General features: G+C 46.1%; 1 long non-coding RNA gene across 1 annotated transcript; it reads left to right on the top strand.

Annotated features, from left to right (window-relative positions):
- The first annotated feature begins 3,605 nt into the window (after positions 1 to 3,605).
- LOC125156920 (uncharacterized) lies at positions 3,606 to 19,947 on the top strand. Its single transcript, XR_007148843.1, has 3 exons — positions 3,606 to 3,617; positions 5,613 to 5,618; positions 19,748 to 19,947. It is a non-coding gene; the product is annotated as an uncharacterized LOC125156920 (long non-coding RNA).
- The last annotated feature ends 939 nt before the right edge of the window (positions 19,948 to 20,886 follow it).

Below are 20,886 nucleotides of genomic sequence, written 5' to 3'. Positions count from 1 at the left end.
ACTTCCAGGCTCAGACTCTCCCTCACTGGAAAACCTGGTTGGAAAAGGATCAAGGGAATTGGAAGGGATGAACTTTGGTCCAAATTGTTTCTCTCAGATGATAATGGAATAAATCTGTGAATAAAGTGACTGGCATAATTCCCAGGGAAGCTTGACGTTCTAGGACTAGGGACTATGCACTATAGAGTGCATATAAAGAAATGGAACCTGTGCACTATAGAGAAATGGAACATGTCTTACCTACCCTTGGGAGTCCTAAAGTAGCATCAAAACCCTACATTTGAACTCAAATAGTGTAGGAGGGCTAGGACACTTGCCAGCTTTGAAGCTTTTCCTGCCAGCAGGTAAAATCAGTATGATTTGGAGGGCAGAGTCTCAATATGGGCTGATGCCTAAGTCTGTGGGATTGTGTTGTGAGTTTTAGGGTTTTGAGTAGTTTCTTTCACGTTCACCTGCTGTGGAAATGGAGTGGGTATGTGGGAACACCTAGAGGCTTAGAAAGCAGGATGTTCAGGCAGTCCATGGCAGGGGCACAGATCCCAGTAATAGTCACTGTGCAAACCTAAGACTTCAATGCCCCAAGTCTGTGTGAAGAAACATTTTCCCCTTGATACCAGAAATTAGTTGTTCTGAGGGTAGAAAACAATCTTCATGTTTGCTCACTAGGAGTTAATGAGCTCAATCTGTGTGACTTTTTTTCCTTCTGACTGTGGCCCTGAAGGCCACATCTCCTTCAGCTTTTACCCCAGAGGTGAGGCCAACTGTCTCCGAATATCACCTGCCTCTACCCACAAGCAATCCTCCTGTGCTTAACACATTCAAGTCCCCAATACCTCCTGTTCCTAGGGTATAGCTGGCAGACACCCCAGGGGCACCTGTTTCCAAAGCTATTCCAAACTTATGGGAATTTGGCACGACTCCACAATTAAAATTGGAGAAAACTGCTGCCAGACTCTGGCACTGAATGTGTGACAGTGAACACATGGTGAGGATAAGTGTAAGGGAATTGAAAAGGATACAATGAGGGCCAAAGTTATTCATCTCAGATGAGAACAGAGTGAAGCTGTAGATAATGTTCTGAGCACAATTCACAGGGTATGTTTGGTGTCCAAGGAGTAAGAAAGACCTGTGGCCTGAAGAGAAGTGGAACATCCACTATATATACCAGGGAGTTGTATAGGCAAAAGTCATGCACCCCAACTTCAATGAGGTCTGGAATGTGTCAAGCCATCACCAAGTTTCAAATGCTGCCTATCTGTAGAAAGACACAGTTGTGATTCACAAGGTAGGATCTTGCTCCTGGCAAGTCTGCAGATTCGGACTCTTGTATTTTAGTCTTTGAGTATTTTAGTGTCCTAACCTTCTTGATGAATGCACTTGACATGCATGAAGCCTGAGTATCTCAGGAGGTAGGTAGTTCAGGCTTTCCTGAAAGGGGTGGACAGAGAGCAGGGCAACGGTCCTGTGCCAACAGAATTCTGCCAAACACAGAGTTCTTCCTTGCAGGAGGTCAACCTTTACTTTTTGATATCATAAATTACCTGCTATGTGATGACACACGGTGTGAGTGCAGGCTCTCTGGGAATTACTGGGTGCTGTCTGAGGGACAGTCCTGTAGCTCCTGAATTTGACCCTAGGCCCTTGTTCCAGAAATGAGATCAGATCCTTCCCAACATCACCCAAGTCCTGTGCACATGCAAACCTCTTCTGCTGAACAGTTTCAAAGGCCCTGTGCCTCCTTTTGCCAAGGTTCGTCTTGCAGAAGACTTCCATGGACTCCTGTTGCCTTGCCTATTCCAGATTACTGGGAACTAGTCACAAATCCATGATTAAAATAAGAAAATGCTCCCAGATGATGTCTGTGAATGTCTTCTAATGAAATCCTCATTAATGAAAGAGCAATGGAATCTGAAGGGATGCACTGAGGGCCAAATATCTTCATCACAGATGAAAATGGTATCAAGCTTCACATGAGGACACTAGCACTTTTCCCGAGGCAAGGTTGGTGTCATCACCAAAAATGAGTGGCTAGATCTAAGGGGAACATCCTTTAGCTACATGTTGGAGCCATGTGTGCAAAAGGGCTGTCACTATTTTCCATTCCTTTCCTTCAGTGGTAGAACAATGGTGATTTTGGGTCTCTTGTTTAGCTTCTGACTCATACCCAACTCTGTGGAAATGGGCTCTCATCTGTTAGCTATTGAGTTTATTTTTTCTATCCCTGCATCTTCAAAATATGGGCATTGCATAGACAAACCGTTATATCTCAGAATGAAGGAACTTCAGGCATTTTAGGAGGTTGGTAGAGAGCAGGGAGTGACCAACTGGGTGAACACAATCTTGCCAAGAACTGAGTTCTCAGTAACAAAAGAACAACCTTTCTTAACCAACATCAAAAACAAATGGTTGTGTTGTAGTACACCACCAGAGTGGGAGCTTGCCTAGTATTTCTTGTCACTGTCTAAGGACAGACCAGGTGCTCCTGACTCTGACTCTTGATCTCAGTCAGTTTCTTCTTGCCCCTGAAGTAAGCTGGGCTGTTTTCAGCACCACCTGCACTGAAGTGCATTTGGATTTTATATTCTCTACTCTGTTTAACATCTAACCTGATTGCTTTGCAACATGCTACTTGTCTTTGGATTGCATTAAACACATGGGAACACATCACTCTGTTTTTATGCCTTCAGCTACATAGGCATTATAATAACATATGTGACTAAAGTGGGATGCCTTCCAGAGCTTGAGCTTTGAATAATTCTGTGTGATCTCCAAACAGGTACCTGATACCTGACACAAATATAGAAATACCTAAGTTCACTTGAAAGGAAGTCTTTTATTTGTGGCTTCTGAATTTTGTCAAATTCTACTATCACCTAGAAATGAGGAGTTTGAATATTTTGAAACACTTCTGATTAGGAAATGTAAAAATGAAACACTGAAACTTCATGTTAACACATTCTATCTCATTTTTTATTAATTTCTGCTAAATATTTGAATGCCAAACATTTGATTTTATGATATTGCTGCTGAACTATTAGCATAAAGACAAAATGAATACAAGCATTCTTGGAATAAGTGAGTCGGTCACAAGAAATCATTAGAATATTTTTTTCTTTTTCCATTTTTTAAGTTATCTTTGGTATATATTCCACAATGATGTCTCAAACTTTCCTTTTCTTTTTCAGGATTACTTTGGCACTTCAGGGTCTTTTGTGATTCCATATAAATTTTAGGATTTTTTGTTCTATCTGTGTGAAAGATGCTGGCGGTATTTTGATAGGTATTGCCTTAAATGTGTAGATGGCTTTGGGTAGTATAGACATTTTAAGCACGTTTGTACTTCCAAAACATGAACATGGAATGTTTTCCTATTTCTTTGTGTACTCTTCCATTTCCTGTATAAGTTTTCAGAGTAGAGATCTTATACCTCTTTGGTTAGGTTGATTTCTAAGTAACTTACAAAGTATCTTTGGTGCAATTGTCAATGGGATCGATTCATTGATTTCTTTTTCTGGGTCGGTGGGGGATGGGATAGATGGGTGATGAGTATTGAGGAGGGCACTTGTTATGATGAGCCTTGGGTGTTGTCTGTACGTGAAGAATCATTGAATTCTAATGTTATGTATGTTAACTAACGAGAGTTAAATAACTATTGGGGAGGGGTGAAACTAGGAAAATAATGAGCAGATGATTTGGTCTTGCTATTTTTACACCTCCATTTTGACCATGCTATCCTGGCTCAGACATTTTATGTTGGAGAACTGAGCTCACACAAACAATTTTGTTTTGGTGTTGTGCTAACTAAACATTGAAATAAGAAATATACGAACATAGGATGTCTGTGGATAAACTGTTTTTCAGGGAACAATAATAAAACTTTTCAATTACGTGATCAATTTAAAAAAGTATAGCTTAACTTTCCAGTTCTAGTTTATCTGAATTTATTTTATAATTAAGGAATTTTTTTGAGGTCCAAATAATTTTTATATAAATGATTGATGTTCTCGACACAGCACAATGCATTAAGCATAGATTCTGCTTTTTAAAATTTTAAGAAAGGACATAATATACTGAGATTTTAGAGCAGGGAGATCAATAATATTTTATCTCTAATAGTGAGCAATCCATAATCAATTATAGACTAGCCAAATCTGGGCTAATTTATATGAAGAAGAAACACATGTGTATTCTGTTTGTGCCACTGTTACTTTGAAATCTACTGCAAGTGCCCAAATCTCATGCTTAACCAAAGCAGAACTTTACTATTGGAGCACCGTGTGACTTTGAGAGGATCTATATCTTTCTGAAGGACAGATCTCTGCATGCCTAGCACAAGAGGAAGGTGTGGAAGTAGACTCTGATTCTGAGATATAGTGCCCCTGACTGGTTGCTATCCATGCCTTCTATACTGGGAACAATATTTGGTAGTAGGGTGGGGTTGTTGCTTAAGCAACAACAAGCAACTTCTTGAGCAGAGCCTTTGCTGCATTACCATACCTCATAATGCAGGGAGCACACTCATGCACTGTTGACGATTGCTGTCCTGCATACCTGGTAGTGGACACAGACATGATTTTTCCTCATTGGCTCCAAACACTCATCTGTTTTATGCAGGGTTTTAGGCCTGTCTAAAGTAAACCGGTATACGTAATATACAGGTGAGGCTGAACACTCCCACCTTACACCCTATCCAGTGTAATAGAGCCAGACATCACATCCTCTGGAGAACTGGCTTTTATACTTATGTACCCAAGCTCTCATGGTACAGTGGGGTGACTAAAATGATAAAGACTATGACTTGCCCAGATCACAGAAGGTGAGAAAAGTCCAGAGGAGAAGGCTGGGCTCTGCCTTTTTAGGCCATGACTCCAATCCCTTCATCATGTGTGCTTTGGAAATGACAGACTCTACTCTTCTAGGAGGAATCATGCCCACTAGCTCTCCATTTGGGATCATTTTACTATCCAAAACCCCACGTGTGTACTCGCACACACATACTGATAGTGTGTTCAAGAAAGAGCAGACACTGGGGAAGTGACAAGAGAGAAAGAAGAAAGAAGTTAGAGAGAGGTCTGCCATGGGGTAGCAGCATCTATTTTCTTAGCTGAATGCTCAAAGGCCCAAAGACAGGCAAGGATTTCCTAATGTTCATAGGTTTTGCTGGACCCAGGGCCATCCTTGGCCCAGCCTCCAGAGGAAAGGACTAGGGTCCTGCAGCCCAACTCTGTGGGCACCTGGAATTATGATGAGCTAATTACCCTTAGTTTAGACAATAGCTACAGAAGAAAAGGCTTCAGTGTTTTCCTGTAGATTGTTTTGTTTCCCCAGAGTTCCATCTAATCATAATGGGTCAATTGGCCTTGGGTGTCCATCAATGACTCACAGAGTTCTGATTGACTAGAAATATGCTTTATACTTGCTGGAAGTCTTTGAGAGCCAAAATAGGCTTTGGGACTTGGGGTGGTGAGGACTTGGGATAGGGAAGGCCATGTCAGAGCATTGAACACTGGGTCTACAGTCCAAGTACAATACCAGTCCATGTTGGGCCCCTAGGCTCTTCATTTGGAAATAAGGTGGTTATTGCCTGGGCTGATGGGAGGATGCCTCATGAGTCAAGAGTATACACTGGAGATGGACAAAGGGGAATGGCAGAAGCCTGAGATCCCTGGCACAACCCTGGAGCCTGTAGGTCCTGAGTTTTACCTAGGGAACTTAAAGGGCCACTGCCTTCATGTCAGCCACATAAAAACAAAACATGATTTTGTTTGGAGGTTTTCATGCCTGTGGCTCCAGTGCTAGCACTGGACACCAGGGAACAGGCAGCCTCCTGTGTCAGTGGTACCCACTGAGGTTTGCTGGAAGAAATGGGTTGGGGAAAGGTCATGCAGAGGTTGTTCTGGATTTCACCTACCTCAAATACAACAGGAATCTCCCATTACTAGCAATTATCTCCACAGAGTAAGCCGGTCAAAATCTAGATGGAGGGCTCCACGGTGGTTCTATTCATTCAATAACTGCTCCAAGCACTCACCTTGTTCTTGGGGATCTGGTGGGCCTAAGTGAAAGGCTTACAGTGCAAAGTGGTCTCTGCCTGCCAGTTCTTCACAGTCTGCAGGGGAGATGGACAGTGGTATGAAAGGCAAGACGTGTGAAGAAAAGGCAAGAAATGTAATCTTGAAAAGAGCAAGTGTGCTGTGAGGACAGGCTGGGGAGTCACTGGAGGGTGTGAGAGGCCTCACAGAGGTGACATTTGCCGGGGCCATCATGACAAGAGGGAACCACACTTCACATGTCTGCATGTGTCAGGAAGAAGAAATTGCTGGTGCAGAGACTAGGAGACAGAATTAAGTTTGTCCATTAGAAACATTAGAAAGGTGGAAAATACAGCTGTGGGTTCCTGGGAAAAGAGAGGCATGGAAGAGGCAGGGCATAGACCAGAGGCTGGGACCTCATAGATTGTGAGTTATTCACTCATCTCTGACAGCATTATCAAAAATCTTGACTCTTGAAACTACAAAACTTTAATAGCTCACAATTTTTGTGGGAGAGGGATCCAGGCACAACATAGCTGTGTGACACTGACTCAAAGTCTCTATAAATACAGGGCTGTGGTCTCAAAGGAGACTCATCAGGATGATATTTTACTCACAGTCTCACTCATAGGGGAAATGTCAGAATTCAGTTTGAACTGAGCCTATTTCAATATTTTCACCCGGGAACTTATTTAATTCTTTCCCATATAGGGATCTCATATGGTAGCCTCCAAGTTAAGTTCTTGATTCTCCATTTGCATGGGGAGAGGAGAGACAAAGGGAGCAAATGTGGACAGAAGGCATAGGGAGGGATGGAGGGGAGAGAGAGAGAGGAATAGAGAGACATAGAAAGAGATGGAACAAGCACAGAAAAAAGAAGAAAGTGATAGAATTTGTGTAAAAAATCTTGACACTGACCTCCAATCATTCCAACATTGTTCCCCTGGTTTGAAGGCAGTCAATAATAGCTTAGTGGATTCCCAAAGAGTGAAGTTTACTTGCTGGACATGGATCACTGTCTGTGTCCCCTGGGGAAGTCCATGAGAGTGTTTTCAGCTGGTTCACCCCAGAACTGAGAAGAGTGGCTACGTTTTGGAAATGGCTGTAAGCAATGAACGTCCAGCCTCACTCATCATTAGAAAAGTGAACATAGGACAATGGATTTGGTGTAATTTCTCATCCACCAAACCAGCAGAACTATTACACCAAACCCCTGAAACTAGATCTGTCCATGGCAAAACAAAAACAAAAACACAGGCCTACTTGGTCAGAAACCTGTGTTCTGCAAGACTCATGCAGAGATTAAGAAACATACAGGGCAAACTATCCTCCTGAAGAGTTAGGGGCTCTTTTGCCAAACATGTGCCATAGTCACAACGACTAGACCAAAATCCTCAGTGGAGAGTCCAGTGTTTGACTGTAAGACAATCACATGGAATGGACCCCAGGGAGGGCTCAGACTTAAAATAGAGAAAAGGGGTTAAAATGGATAGAGGGAGGGCCAGGGTTCTGTATCAGGGATAATGATGTGACATGACTAGCACAACCTTCCCCAACTTGCTGACTGACTCAGGATGGAGAAACACCTGTGGGCTTTGACAAACGGTGCCATCTGTGAGTTCCACCTGAAAGCCCTGTCAGCAAGAAACCTGCCCAGATTTTTCCTTCAGGATCAGAGCTACAGCCCTGGCTCTGGGTATGTGTCCTGCCCTTGCTATCAGGGCATAGGGGCAGTAGTGATACAGCTGTAGCAGGGATGTCCTGGCTGATGGGCAAGTGTTTGGAAGCAGGATTTGGCTCAGGATTCCATCCAAAGATAATTTCTGTGCTGCCCAGATCCTGGAGCATCCTGCCCACATGAAAACCTGCTGTTGTTCAAAATGAAGGGACCTCCATTAGTGAGGGGAGGGGGGCCAACTGGATACCCATGCGCGTGCATACCCTAGCCAGCTAAGCAACATCATATGCACAGGGAGAAAAAGGGCCAGATTTCCTCTAGGATATTAGACGCATATACCTTCAATTTCCTCGGTAACTGACTGGGAAACCAGCACCATTTGTATGCCCATGGCCCCTGGAACCCGAACTGAGACCTAGCTAGAAAAGCAGCAATGGGATGAGCATGAGTACCAGCAGTGCCAATGTTCTGCATCTCCAAAGGGAATAGCATCTGTTGTCAAAAAATATACCTTTCTTAATCAACTCTTGATTCAGACAGGAGGTGAGCTCCGTTTCTAAAACCTCTGGCTTACCCTACACACAAGCATCCTCCACTAGGCACCTGCACATACTCTAGACCTGGTGATGTCAACAAATTCTGAAACCCAAATTTCAGGGTGCCTGCGCCCAAACTTACTGCACAATCACCAGGACTGTACCACACTCCCAGGTTAATAGTAAAGATTATGACTCGAGACAAGGGCTCTGAAATGATTCCAGGGAGACCCTTGTTTCCAAAGAGAAATTATTTAATATTGCAATAATACTCGACCAAGCAACAAGAGCTCAGGGACATGAGGGTCAATTGTCCTCTGGTATATCAGACACTGAGAGCCTTTGACTGGCTTAGGAACTGACTGGAAACTCGCTTCCAATCCTTGTAACTTGCTTGTATACGGGACAGTCACATGGTCTCAGTGTGTGAACTGAGACCAAGTTAGGAAAGCTGCAATGGGAGAGGAATGACTACAAGGGGAGTCAAAGCTGTGCATTCAAAGGGGCATGGGGGAAAACACGGAAGGAGGCCTTGACCATACCTTCCTTTTGTCCCACACAGGAGACGGTATCCACCCCCAACTTCTGGCTTGGCCTACCCACACGCATTCTCCCTGGACGCCCTCACACACCCTGGTTTGGGGAGGGCCACATCATTCTGAAACCAAATTGAGAAGGACCCAATACAACACCTCTATCACCATCACTGGTACACCACCAAATACCCAAGCTGAAACAAGAGGATAGTACTCTGAGACACTGTCTCAGAAAAGCTGCCGTGCAAACCCTCTTTCATCAAAAGGGCTAATGGGTGCCAATGGAGACACACACTGCCAGAGTTCTTCATCACACATGAGATTTGGAGAAAGCTGAGAATGAAGTACCCAGCGCAGTCTATCCACCAGGTTGTATCTGGAATAAGAAAGGCTTGTGGGCTTAGGTCAAGGGAGCTCTCTGAAGGACTACAACTGAGAGCCCTGGGAACAAGAAGCCTGAATTCATTCTTTAGAAGCCAGTGATTTCTGGATTGGTCTATCCCTGCCACTTTTCCCATCAGTTGAAGGAGGCAGCAGTGTTGGATCTGGAGCTACTGAGATCTGATGGCTCTGGCTCAGGAATCTGCAACAAGGACTTGGTTCTCTCATTCCTGGCAAGGGCTCTTCCAATGCTGACCGCCTCCTGGTTCACACAGCCCATATGCAAACTGCCTGCTTCTCAGAATGAAGGCAACTCAGTCATCTGGGTCAGTGAGGCAAGCTGGCTCCCCTTCACCTTCCATAGCACAGCAGGCCAAGCACCAAGTTCCCAGGGGCTAAAGGCCTTCTTCCCTTTGGTATAACAGAGCCTGATAGCCATCACTAGCACAGGAGCAAAGGGGGAGTTTGCGGCCTACTCAGGGGTGCCAGCTGAGTGAATGATGGCTCCTTGGCTCCTAAAGGGAAAAACAAATGGTCAGAAACACAGCAAGGGGAAGTAAATGGGAACTAAGAAGGCCATAGCTCAGCATTTCCAGTGGTAATGGGGATCCATTTCAAAAGAGAATGTCTTGCTTCATTTGCCCTGGGCCCAGAAGGAGGGAGTAGCTCCCTTCCCAAATCTCTGGCCCAGCCTACACACCAAACATCCTCTGCTGGGATCCTTCGAATGTCCTCAGTCCCTGAATGGCCGCATACTTCTGAAACCCAGTGGCTTAACAAAGAAGGAGCCCTGTGGCAAAATTTGTCCCCCAACCACAAGGACTGGATGAGACTCCCAGGTGGAAGGCACAGGATAGGGCTGACTCTGAACAGATTGTGGGAAGAACCTTGTTTGTACAAGAGAGCAAAGATGTGTCACGGTGGATAGGGAGGACCGGAGCTCTTTAGAACTTGGAAGGGGAATTCTATGGAGAAGGGAGTACCCAGCACCAGCCCCCAGAAACGTGGCTGGCTGTGGGAAGAAGAAGAAACACCAGAGGGCTCAGGCAAAATCGCCCTCTAGATCCTCCATCTGGGAGCCCTGTCACCAACAGGCCTGCCTTCTTCCTTCAGAAGGACCTAGAGAGCCCTGGAACTTTGTCTGCTTTTTTGCTTTTCCCATGATTGAATGGAGTGAGCAGTGACAGTGCTGTAGCTGGGAGGTGACCCCAGCTGTGGCTCCAAAGTGTGGAGAGGGCATTGGTGCATTCTACCTGTAAAGGGCTCTTTCTGTGCTGACCACCTTCTGGAGCCTACTGCTCCTGTATGAACTGTCTGCTTTTCAGAAGGAAGGTGCCTCAATTAGGCAGAGCAAGAATGCGAGCTGACACCCCTCCCCAACCCCTTGCTACAAACAACCAAGCCCCAAGCTCAGGGATAGGAGGGCTATGCTCCTTTGAGGTATCCGATGCCCATGGCTGTTACTGAGCACAGGACTGAGTGGGAACCCGACGCCCATCCCTGGGTGTCTGCTGAGTGAATGCTGGCTCCATGGCTCTTAAGGGTGAATGAAGAGGGAGTCAGAAACAGTAAGGGGTAGGGAATAGCTGCAGCCAGGACCAAAGTGCGTTCAATATTTCCATCCAATGGGAATGAGATCCATGTGGAATGGAGATGTTTACCTTCATTTCCCCTAGGCCCAAAAGGAGGCCAGCCCCCACACTAATATGTCTGGCACAGAATCCACAAAAACAGTTCTTGGCTGTACTCCTTATGATGCCCTAGGACTCTGGATTTCCATCTAGTCCTGAAACCAAAATGCCAGAGCCCCTTTGGCTCCATCTGTTACACAATCACAAGGGCTGGTCACCCTTGGAGATATGCAAGTCGGAGATAGTACTCAGAATGAATTTGTATGGAACCCGAGACGAACCTTGATGGATAATAAAGCAATGTCATGAAACTAGATACATCGAGGGCCGGAGTTCTTCATTAAGGATGAGAATTGGATCATGTTTAGAAGAACCTGAATAGCACAATATATTTGCAAGCCTGCTTGCTCAGGAATCACAAGAAGTTTTTGGAGGCTTTGGCTACAGGAGAGCTCCAAAGGATGCCCTTTGGAACCCTGTGAGAAAGGGGCTTTTTAAGGGTCTCCTTAAAAAATAGATGGGAACTTTGGCCTCTGGTGTGCTTCTGCCCATCATATCCGTCAACAGGGGCAGCAGTGGGTCTGAGATATGAAGAATGTGCTTCCATGTGATGATCAAGGGGTGGGAATGAGACCTTGGTGCACTATTTATTCAAAAGGCTTTTTGTGAGACGATTAGGTCATGGAGCATGCTTCACATGCACAGACTATTTTTCTGAATGAGGGTAGCTCCATCCATTAGTGGCTGGGGTCCATGTGGTTACCCATTCCCACAGTACTATAGCCAGCCCAGCACCAAGGGCTCAGGGACCATGGGGCTAGCTGTCCCCTGGGATATCAGACTCTGAGAGCCCTGCACTGGCTCAAGAAAGGCTTGGAAACTCACCTCCACAGCGGGGACCCTGGTTGGTGTAGGGGACAGACACAGGGTCTCTGTGTGTGAACTGAGACCAAGTTAGGAAAGCAGCAAGGGGAGAGGATGACTACAAGGTGAATCAAAGCTGTGCATTCAAATGGGCAAGGGGGATATTGAGGAAGGAGGCCCCACTCTTCCCTTCCTTTTGTCCCACACAGGAGGCAGAATCCATCCCCAACCTCTGGCTTAGCCTACCCACAAGCATTCCCCCTGGGCACCTTCACACACCCTGGGTTTGGAGAGGGCCCCAAATCTGTTCTGATCTCAGTCCTAGGAATTGAGTCTCCAAAGGGAAAGAGCCTTGGGTAGGGTTAGGGCTAGGTACAGGGATGTTTCAAGGGCAGACCTGACACCAGTCCAGTGATCTCTCCAGAGGGCTGACTTAAGGGCAGCCATTATGGTGTGAGGCAGGCATAGGGTTTTTGGTACAGCGGATGGCCAATTGTGGGTTACAGGTCTAGGTTTGGGCCCCAGAGCCCCTTCTGAAGCTCGATTCAGGCAGGAAATCTCCTGGTCAACTGCGGGGTTCCTTGCCGAATATTTCAGCACCCATCCTGTGCCCCAAGACTGTTCTTTTGTCAGACCTAGGAGGTGGGCCCCCTTAGAAGCAGAGCCGTGGCTAGGGTTAGGGTTGGCTCCCTGGAATTGCTAGAGGCACAATCACTGACAGTGCCATGATCTGCCTGGATGGCTCAGTTGAGGGCGCACAGGCAGTTGGGGTTCAGGCTTAGGGTTTGGATTCAGGAGGCAGAAGATTCTGTGGGCCAGGGTTACGCAAAGTCTCAAGATCCCCTCCCTCATCTCCATTCTTGCCGTGGAAATGTCATGGCAAAATTCTGACTTCCATGCTAAGATATTCCCATGTTGGTCACTGGGCCCAAATCTGTTCTTTTATCAGACCTCCATGGTGGGCCCCCTTAGGGCCAGAGCCCTGACTAGGGTTAGGGCCAGGTCCCATGAGGTGACAGGGATGGAACCCCAAGCAGTGTTGTAGTCTCCCTGGAAGGCTGAGTTTAGGGAGCATTGTAGTGTGCAGGTCAGGCTTAGTCTTTGTGTTCAAGGGCTGGCAAAGTGTGTGGGCCAAGCTTAGGTTTTAGCCACAGTGTCCCCCCCTTGGGCAGCTCCATCCCTGCTTTGGAAATTACATGAAATATTCAAGTTCCATGCTGAATAATCCCACACTGGTATGGACCGCAAATCCATTCTGTTCTCAGACCTAGCAATTGGGCCCCCATAGGGAAAAGCCATGGCTAGGGTTAGGGTTAGGTACTGGGAGGCTTAAGGGGTGGAACCGACACTGTCCAGTGGTTTGCCCAGGGGGGTTGAGTTGAGGGTTCCTGTTAGGGTGTTGGATGGGCATAGAATTAGGATGCAGTGGATGGCCAACTGGGTGTTCCAGGTATAGGTTTTGGCCCCGGATCCCCTTTGAAGTGCCATTCAGGCCCTTGAAATCTTGTGGTGAACTGCACTGCAGGGTTCCTTGCTGAATATTTCAGTGCCCATCATGGGCCCCAAGTCTGTTCTTTTCTCAGACTTAGGAGGTGGGCCCCCTGGGAAGTAGAACTTCAGCAAGGGTTAGGGTTGGCTCCCAGGAAGTGCCAGGAGCACAACCAACGGTGCAGTGATCTGCCTGGACATCTGAGTTGAGGGCACATGGTCAGGTGTGGGTCGGGTTTAGTGTTTGAATCAGGCACCAGAAGATTGCATGGGCCAGAGTTAGGCAAGGTCTCGGGGGTCCCTTCCTATAGCTCCAACCTAGCCATGGAGATGCCATGGCAAAATGTCTGGCTTCCATGCTGAGGTATTCCCCATTGGCCATTGAACCCAAATCTGTTCTCTTTGCAGACGTCTATGGTGGGTCCCCTTAGGGCCAGAGCCCTGGCTAGGGTTCTTGTTAGGTCCCAGGAGGCTCCAGGGGCTGAAACCCCAGCAAGGCAGGGTTCTCCCCAGGGGTCTGAGTTGAGGTTGCATGGTAGGGTGTGAGTCATGCTTTGTCTTTGGGTTCAAGGGTTGGCCTAGGGTGTGTGCCAAGCTTAGCTTTGGCCTCAGGATCCTCCTTGGGAAGCTGTATCCCTGCTTTGGAAATGGCATGGTGATTTTACAAGTTCCATGCTGAATAATCTTCCACTGGTTACGGGCACCAAATCCGTTTACTGTTCTCAGGCCTACAAATTGGTCCCCAACAGGGAAAGAGCCTTGTCTAGGGTCAGGGTTAGGTCCCAGGAAATCTCAGGATCAGAACCAACACCAGTCCTCTGATCTCCTTGGAAGGGTCAGTTGAGTTCACCTGTTAGGGTGCGGGACAGACATACGGTTTGGGTGCAGTGGACGGCCAATTGTGTGTTCCAGGCTTATGTTTAGGCACCAGATCCCCCTTGAAGCTCCATTCAAGCCCCAAGAAATCACATGGTCAACTTCAGCATACCTCGCTCAATATTAGGGCACCCATCATGAGTCTGTTCTTTTCTCAGACCTAGGAGGTGATCCTTCTTAGAAGCAGAGCCATGGCTAGGGTTAGGGTTGGCTCTCAGGAAGTGCCTGGGGCACAACCACCAAAAGTGGCGAGATCTCCCTGGATGGCTGAATGGAGGGTCCATGGCCGGGTGTGGGTCAGGTTTAGGGTTTAAAAACAGGAGCCAGGTTTAACAGCGTGGGCCAGATTTAAGCAAGGTCTCAGGATCCCTTCCTACAGCTCCATCCCGGCCATGGAAAGGTCATGGCAAATTCTGGCTTCCATGCTGAGATATTCCCCATTGATCATCGGCCCAAATCTGTTATTATTATTTTTTTTTTCCAGACGTCCATGGTGTCCCCCTTAGGGCCAAAGCCCTGGCTAGGTTTATGGTTAGGTTCCAGAAGGCTCCAGGCGTTGAACCCCCAGCAGTGCAATGGTCTCTGTGGAGGGCTGAGTGGAAGGTGCATGTGAGGGTGCATGTTAGTCTTTGGGTTCAAGGGCCAGCTTAGGGTGTGGGCCAAGCTTAGGTTGGCCCTCATTTTCCCCCTTGTGCAGCTCCAACCCTGCTTTGGAAATGGCATGGTGATATTTCAAATTCTATGCTGAATAATCCTGCACCGTTTATGGGCCCCATATCCGTTCTGTTCTCACCTAGGAATCGGGCCCCTATGGGGATGGAGCCTTGAATAAGTTTCGGGTTAGGTCCTGGGAGGTTTCAGGGGCAGAAATGACACCAGTTCAGTGATCTACCTGGAGGGCTAGGTTGAGAGTGCCTGTTAGTGTGAAGGACACGCTAAGTGTTTGGGGGCACTGCAGGGCTGATTGTGTGTTCCAGGCTTAGGTTTTGGCCCTGGCTCATTTTCTGAAGTTCCAGTCAGGCCCTGGAAATCTCACGGTCAACTCCAGGGTTTCTCACTGAATTTGTCAGCGCCCACCAAGTGTGCCAAGTCTGTTCAGTTTCTTAGACCTAGGAGGTGATCCCTCTTAGAAGTAGGGCCATGACTAGGGTTAGGGTTGGCTCCTAGGAAGTGCCAGGGTCTCAACCCGCCAGCAGTGCTATGAATTCCCTGGAGGGCTTAGTTGAGGGCGCATGGGATGGTGTAGGTCAGGCTTAGTCTTTGGGCTCAAGGGCCAGCCTATGGAGTGGGCCAAGCTTAGGTTGCCTTCAGGATCCACCTTGTGCAGCTCCATCCCTATACTGCATATCACATGTTGGTGTTTCAACATCCATACTGAATAATCCTGCATCTGTTATTGGTCCCATAAACGTTCTGTCCCAGACCTGCAAATTGGGCTCCCATAGGGAATGATCCTTGGCTAGGGTCAGGGTTAGGTCTCGGGAGGTTTCAGGGGCAGAACTGATATCAGTCCACAGATTTCCCTGGAAGGCTGAATTGAGAGTGCCTGGTAGAGTGTGGGAGAGACATAAGGTTGGGTGCATTGGACAGCCGATTTTGAGTTCCAGGTTCAGCATTTTTTCTAAACATGATCCAATTCTCATTTTTAATGAAGAGCTCTGGCCCTAGGTATATCAAGTTTAATGACATTGTTTAAAATCCATCAAGGTTTGTCTATGGATCCATACAAATTCATTCTTTCAGAGTTCTATCTCTGGCTTGGAGATGTCCAATGTGGATCAGCCCTTGTGACTGTGGGACAGTTTGAGCCAAAGGAGCCCTAGCCTTTTGGTTTCAGGACTACATGGATATCCAGAGCCCTGGGGCCTTGGCAGCGGTCCACACAAGACTTGTTTGTTTGGAGGCTGGGCCAGATGTGTTAGCGGGGAGCTGGCCTCCTTGCTGGTCCTAGGAGAAATGAAGAAACACATCGGCGTGCCACATTGGTCTCATTCCCGCCTCCCACGTGTAGTCCTTCAGAGGCTCCCTTGGCCTAAGCCCACAGGCATTTCTTATTCTGGATACAACCTCGTTGAGAGGAGACTGCACTGGGTATTCATTCTCAACATTCTCCAAATCTCACGTGTGATGAAGAACTCTGGCAGTTTGTGTCTCCATTGCCACCACTTAGCCGTTTTTGTGAAGACAGTTTATGCATGGAATTTATTCAGAGCCAGTTTCATAGAGTAATAGCCTCTTGTTTCAGCTTGGGAGTTTGGTGGTGTCCTTGTGATGGTGATATAGGTATTGCTTTGGGCCCTTCTTAATTTCGTTTTAGAATTATGTGTCATCCCCAAACCTCGGGTGTGTAAAGATGCCCAGGGAGACTGCTTGAGGGTAGTTTAAGCCAGTGTTTAGGGGAGGATTCCACCTCCTGTGTGGGACAAGAGGAAGGGATGTTAGAGATATCTCCTTCCTCGATTAGACCTGTGCCCATTTGAATGGAGAACTTTGACTCATCTTGTAGTCATTCTTCTCCCATTGCTGCTTTTCTAACTTGGTCTCAGTTCACACAGCAAGGGCATGTGGCTGTCTCATACACAACCATGTTCCAAGGATTGGAAGTTAGTTTCTAGTCAGTTCCTGAGCCAGTGGAGGGCTCTCAGCCTGATGTCCAAGAGGACAACTGACTCTTATGTCCCTGAACTCTTGTTGCTAAGCAGGCTATTATAGCAATAGCAAATAATTGCTCTTCTTTTGAAACAAGGGATTCCCTGGAATCCTTTCAGAGCCTGTGTCTCAGAGTCATATCCTTTCTTATTAAGCGGGGAGTCTGGTACAATACTGATGAGTGTTCAATAGGTTTGGCCACAGGGGCCCTGGGAGTTGTGTTTCAGAATTTGTGGACATCACCAAACCTAGAGCATGTGCAGGTGCCCACTGGAGAATTCTTGTGTGTAGGCTAAGCCAGAGGTTTTAGGAAGGGAGCTGTCCACCTGTCTGAATCAAGAGTTAATTAATAAAGATAATCTCCTTCGCAGATGGATGCTATTCCCTTTGGAGATGCAGAGCTTTGACACTGCTTGTACTCCTGCACATCCTATTGCTGCTTTTCTAGCTAGGTCTCAGTTCATGTTCCAGGACCCTGGGGCTGTTACTTACACAGCCACGGCTGTATGAATGGTGCCAGTTTCCCAGTCAGTTCCTGAGGAAACTGAAGGCTCTCTGGGTCTAATATCCCAGAGGAAAGTTGGCCCTTCTGTCCCTGAGCACATGGTGTTGCTTAGCTGTCTAGGGTATGCACCAGCATGGGTATCCAGTTGGCCTCCCTCCCCTCACTAATGGAGATACCTTCATTTTGAACAACAGCAGGTTTTCATGTGGGCAGGATGCTCCAGGATGTGGCCAGCACAGAAAGTACCTTTGGATGGAATCCTGCAACACGTCCCTCTTCCAAACACTTGCCCATCAGCCGGGAGCACATCCCTGCTACAGCTGTATCACTGCTGCCCCTATGTCCTAATGGTAAGGGCGGGACACATACACAGAGCCAGGGCTTTCCTTATGATTCTGAGGAAATAATTTGGGCAGGCTTCTTGCTGACAGGTCTTTCAGGTGGAACTCATGGACGGCACATTTTTGCCAAAGCCCACAGGTGTCTCTCCTTCCCGAGTCAGTCATTGAGCCGGGGAAGACTGTGCTAGTCAGTCACCCTCTGCATTATCTCATTCTTATCACTGATGCAGAACTCTGGCCCTCCCTCTATCCATTTACACCCCCTTGCTCTATTTTAAGTCTGAGCCCTCCCTGGGGTCCACTCCCTGTGACCACTCCATGCTCATAAGTGGAAAAATAGTTTAGGCTGTGATTGTCTTTGAATGCCAGGATTTTTAATTTTCTTCATTATCCTTATTTTGTCTTTCCAAATAGTACAGAAAGCTGCTTGTAGATGTACCCTGGTTTGGTTAAACTTCTTCATAAACAAAGAAGGGAAAGTGAATAAGGAAGATGACACAATGGAGGTTTCCAAAGAGAATGCTTTGATTGCCACAGGATTAGAGAAGCCCTTGGAAAAAATTAAAGAGGCTAGAAGATTTCTGCCAAAATGCTATAATTTGGTGAGACAAATGGCCAGACAGAGCCCTGGTCCACTCCAGTTTAATTCTTTGTTCTAGGAATAAGTACACAAGTGAGATTATCACACACCTTTTGTTTGATATAAAAATAAACTTTTCCCAAAGCTCTACTTCATTCCTTTTACAAGACCTATGTGCTATGTTTTCCTTTTGGAAGAAGATTCCTTTGAAGTGCAGGTCTCTATTTTAAATGACCCGTTGCTGTTGTCCACCATCCCTGCTAACCACATGGACACCCCTTTCATTTCTGTCTTCCTCATTGGAAGTCATCTCCACATGGCACAGGTCACGTTTTGACATGGTCACTAATAAAGATATAGTGCTGGGCACAGAGCAAGGATGGCTGGTGGTTAAAGGAATTCATACAAAATGAACCTGTATTGGAGGTGGGTCAAGAGGGTCACAAGTACAGGCCCAGGATGGCATGCACGGAGTGTTTCCCACTGACCTTCCATTGCAATCCATTCCATTGATCTATCTGTAAAATATTATCATCCTGATTTTTCTTAAATGCCTGCACAATTACCACTAAATATTTCTGCATGCAAGGTAGCAGGAGGGGGCCACGTGAGGAGGAATCTCTGTGCTATGTGCCTTAGAGGACACTAACTTCCTCCAAGGTAGCTCTTAACCCTGCAGGTAATGTAAGAGTGCCATGACTCAGTTCTCATGTAATTCACCTAGGAAATGATTGGATAGGTCCTCATTTAATTTTTGTCCTTTTTCACAGTGTATTTTCTTTTTTGTTTCTTTAATTCCCGTTGGTTAATATGAAGAGTTATATTACTTTCAGGTCTACAATTCCATATGTCATCCTGTGCTCATTATGACAAGTACACCTCATAAACCCCATCACCGATTTTACCACCTCCCCCTATCCACCACCCCTCTGGTACTATCAGATTGATTTCTAATCTTAAGAGTCTGTTTCTGGATTCTCTCTATCTCTATTTTTTTCCATTTGCTTGTTTGTTAATTCAATTCCACATATGAGTAAAATTATTGGATGGCATTTGTCTTTTTCTGATTGATTTATTTCACTTAACATCATACTCTCTACCTCTATCCATATTCTATAGATGGATGGACATATATGGATATATATAGATAGATAGATAGATACATGGATATGTATGGATATATATACGGATATATGGATAGATAGATAGATGACTATATATAGGGATATATGAATATATGGGCATATATATGGATATATATGAATATATGGATGGATATATATATATATATATGGATATATATGGATATGAATGGCTATGTGTGTGTGTGTGTGTGTGTGTGTGTGTGTATAGCCAAAAGAAGGAATGAAACCTTTCCATTTGCAAGGACATGGATGGAACTAGATAGTATGATGCTAGGTGAGATAAGTCAATCAGAAAAAACAAATAACATCCAATAATTCACTCATATGTGGAATTGAAGAAGCAAGCAAAGGGGAAGAGGTAAGGGATAAAGCAAAAGTATATTAGGATTTGCTGCCATGGAACTTTTGAGAGGTTCATTATGGGAGACTCTTTATCCCAAAGCAGGAACAATATATTCCTATTTTACAGTCATTGGAAAAGGTGGTCGACACTATCCTCAATCAGAAAGCACTCCTTATTGTCGTAGACTCTAAGTCTAAAGTTCTCTTTTGGCCAGCAGAAGAGCAGGACGCAGGATGAAAAGTGAGACATGGCTAATGTCCGGGAAAAGACAAGAGCCCCGAATAAGGGTCCTTGCCCCATTTTTATTAGGATCAGAAGGCTTAGAAACATGGCGATGGACGTGCACAAAGAGACAATGATCTGTAAACACTAACTTGGGGACATGAGGGAAAGGGCGTCTTGAGGATATTCGGGGTTAAGGGTTTGGGTTAATACAAAACAAAATACGGTGCCGGGCAGTCGGGGTGGAAGGTTGTTTACAAGGGACAGGAGGCACGACCTCTGTTTACCTTAGCTAGCCTAGGGGATGAGACAGGTAGGACACGTGACCTCAGAGTTAACAAGGCACCTTTTCTTTTGTTAATCATCTCCGCTCTGGGCTGCTTCACCTGCAGGGCGGCGGTCTATAGCCCAATTTACCTGTTCACCTAGCTTGGTCCTTCCTTCCTGTGAAAGCAGGTTTCTGCTATAGTACTAATTTGGGGGGGGGGGGGGTGCTTCCACCCCAAATATCTAATCTCATTTATTTCATATACCTATGTTCTATATTGGGGCCTTTGCCCCACCCTCTCTATACTGGGGCTTCTGCCCCACCTTCTCTATACTTATTTACCTAATCTTGTTTGTCCAAACTTGGGTGTGAGCATCCTATGGTTTTGTAATTCTTTATGCCTTGTTAACCCATTGGTGTAAGCCCAGGGAATTCCTAAGCTCATTCCCCACACCTTATATTATGATTACCCACCAACACTGCCCTTGGTTCCAAAAACAAGGAACTTGTGGTCTTGATATTTGGGAACAAGTAGGGAAAACACTTAAAGCTCGGCATTCTGAGGGGGCTAACATTCCCCCTGAGGTAATCCTCATTTGGTCCATTGTCCATACTGCCCTTCTCCCATTGAGTTCAGAGGATGTATATAAAGATGCAAAATTACCCAAAATAGAGAAAAAAAACCTGAGCTTTTTTATAGTCAGCCTGTGCCTTTTGTGCCTTAAGAGCCAAAAGATACTCCCCCTCCCTCAAAAGGGTGGGAGGATAGGGAGTCTCTTAAAACCTCACAGACCGGTTCTGATAAAGTCCT

Source organism: Prionailurus viverrinus, chromosome X (genome assembly GCF_022837055.1).
Source record: "Prionailurus viverrinus isolate Anna chromosome X, UM_Priviv_1.0, whole genome shotgun sequence".
NCBI classification, from domain to species: Eukaryota; Metazoa; Chordata; class Mammalia; order Carnivora; family Felidae; genus Prionailurus; species Prionailurus viverrinus.
The sequence above is the reverse complement of the archived record's forward strand: the minus strand, read 5'-3'. Positions and strand labels throughout refer to the sequence as shown.